The sequence below is a fragment of the Pygoscelis adeliae genome, unplaced genomic scaffold (assembly GCF_000699105.1).
Source record: "Pygoscelis adeliae isolate BGI_AS28 unplaced genomic scaffold, ASM69910v1 Scaffold86, whole genome shotgun sequence".
Taxonomy (NCBI): Eukaryota; Metazoa; Chordata; class Aves; order Sphenisciformes; family Spheniscidae; genus Pygoscelis; species Pygoscelis adeliae.
In genome coordinates, this window is record NW_008824930.1 from 1,196,381 (window position 1) to 1,199,301 (window position 2,921).

The window sequence follows — 2,921 nt, forward strand, 5'->3', positions numbered from 1 at the left end:
AGCAGACATCTGTTAAGTTGAAGCCCCCCCCGAGAACAAGGGCTAGCGATTGTGAGACTTCTCCCAGCTGCCTATGGAATGTTTTGTCTGCCTCTTCATCCTGGTTGAGTGGTCTATAACAGACTCCCACCACGATATCTGCCTTGTTGGCCTTCCCCCTGATTCTTACCCATAAACACTCAACCCTGTCGTCACCATTATTAAGCTCTAGACAATCAAAACGCTCCCTAATGTACAGGGCTACCCCACTGCCCCTCCTTCCTTGCCTATCCCTTCTGAAGAGAAGAAGAGAGCCATCCATTGCAGCACTCCAGCTGTGCGAGTCATCCCACCATGTTTCCATGATTGCAACTGTATCATAGTTCTCCAGCTGCACAACAGCTTCCACCTCCTTGCGTTTGTTGCCCACACTGCATACATTGGTATTGATGCACTTCGGTAGGGCTATTGATCCCGCCACCTTTTGGGGGGGAGAAGCCTTAATTCCTACGTGACCATTCTCAGGTGCTTCCGTGGTTTCTAACACATCAATAACCCTTGCATCTTTGCTGCCACATGGATCTCCAACCCCTACCTCCACTGAGACAGCAGACTGCGGACCTTGCTAGCATACCGTCCCTCAAACATTGGCGTGCCACCCCCAGGCTTATCTCTAGTGAACCTGGTTTTATCCCTTTCCCACTTCAAATCTAGTTTAAAGCTCTTTCAATGAGCCCTGCTAACTCCTGTGCAAAGATCCCTTCGCCTCTTTGAGACAGGTGTACCCCATAAGAGAGATAACCCCCAATGAGATAACATATATAGGAATGGACATGGAAGAGGAAGATAAAACTGCATTTTACAGTTTGTTCACTAAGACAAACAAAGAACACTTGAAAAAAACAAACAGATTTACACGTATATGTATTTAGTTTTCCAGCAGAAAAAGAAGAATTGGCACATCAGTCCTGGAAGAATGTCTGACATAAGTTTTTCCTTTGAAAAGATGACATAAATATGTTTCTTAAAAATAAGCTAAGGAAAAAAAAAAGGCAATCCATTCCTCAGCAAGCAGCCAAACAAAACCAACCAAAAACTGATAAGCATAACTGAAGTTTTTATCTAACTCTAAGGACTGATATGTGGGTATTTTGCACCTGTGTTCCAAGTAAAGAACATCTTTACAAACAAAAGATACAGAATATGCATTTTTCTTTCCTATAAGGCTTAAATTTTGTGGCATCATAAAAAAGGTTCTTGTTATGAGAGCCTAGAAACATGAGGGAGTGTTGAAGCAGATTGATTACTACTGTGAATGATTGCATTCTGATTCAGGCAGCAATACTGAAAATGTACGCATGTCCCCTGGTCATGTGTAAATGTTTCAGCTTTTGCATATGGTGGAGGTAACACAATTGGTTTAATTGTGTTCTGCTTTATTATTTAATGTTTTTCCAAAGAAACCCTGTTAAAATATACCGGATGCATAGGAACTTCAACTATTTTCTAAGCTTCTAATGATAAATCTTAAGTAAATGTGTAGGGGTGAAAAAATAAATGTAAAAGAATAGATGCAAATAAATGTTTTTCATGCATTAGCTGAATCTCTGTAATAGTCTTCTCCAGTACATGCAGCAAAGGCATCAACCAATATTTGACAGAATTGTCTGTGTATTATGTGCACTGTATATGCAGTATGCTCGTGCACATTCTACCGGATGTATTCTGTGAAGATAAATCCAATATTATTTAAACTCTGTTTTAGTAGGTGTGGTATGGGAGAGGAAAAAGCCATACAGAGTATATGTGAATAGTCTTTGTTTGAAGCATGGCTAACTATAGGAAAAAATGCACAATGTTAGCTAAAGTCAGTTTGCTTCAGCAGAAATTAAATAATTGCTCAGAGAATCATACATTATTTCTGAACTTAATTAATTGATAGTGCATTATCCAGATCTTCATGAGACTGAATAAAACTGCTGAAAACTGAATATATTCATTTCATATGCAGGCAACCATAAAGGACTCCGTGGAAATGGTACTTAATGTCAGCATTGAAAGGCAGGGAATTATGTTTAAGCAAAAATATTCGTCACTTCAGAAATCATGTCATGTCCCTGTCCCTGATGTTGCTACCCTGAGAAGAGATTATTGCATTTTACCTTCACCTGTTCACAGAATGTTTTGCTGTTTAGACATCTGACCCTGGAGGACAGCTGTACTCCACTGACCTCAGGCTAGACACCAGCTACATTAGTCCTGTTTACATCTAACTGTGTTACTTACAATGGTTTCAGAGTAGTCAGATTAAAAGAAGCCAAGCTACATTTGGCCATTATGCTGGAAAAACACAGACAAAAATCTAATTTACCTCGATGTTTGCTTTCATTAGTGGACAGGTGAGACAATAATTTCTTAAGTGTTTGCCTAGACTGTAGTTTAGTGGACTGAACCTTTTATAAATTTTAGAATTTGTAAGCTTGTATTTTCAACACATTTCCATAAGACAAGTTCTTGTTTGTTTTAACTTCAACTTAAAATTTCTGGTTAAGGTATGTTAATGCATTTTTCCCCTCTAAAATGCCTTTTTTTTGTGTGCTATCTTATATCTTCTCTAGTCATCCAGACCATCTTGACATTTGGAAAAACCTTTAGCAGACTATCAAGGGAGAAATGCTACATGATGTTTCCTCTTAATACTTCCATTAGGCAGAAGAGGAGGAGGCTGCATGGAATACAAAATATTAGAGTTCATTTGCAAATCCATGGATCTGCTCAATGTGTAGACTACTGTAAAATCGACCAGTGCTTCCAAAGAGCCTTCCTGAAGGTAAGACATCAATGCAAATGCGCTGACAGGGCTTCCCTTGCATCTACTACTAGCTGTACAGAACCAGCAACCTGACTCAGTAGCCTTTTTTGGGCAGTGGTCAGTAGAGGAT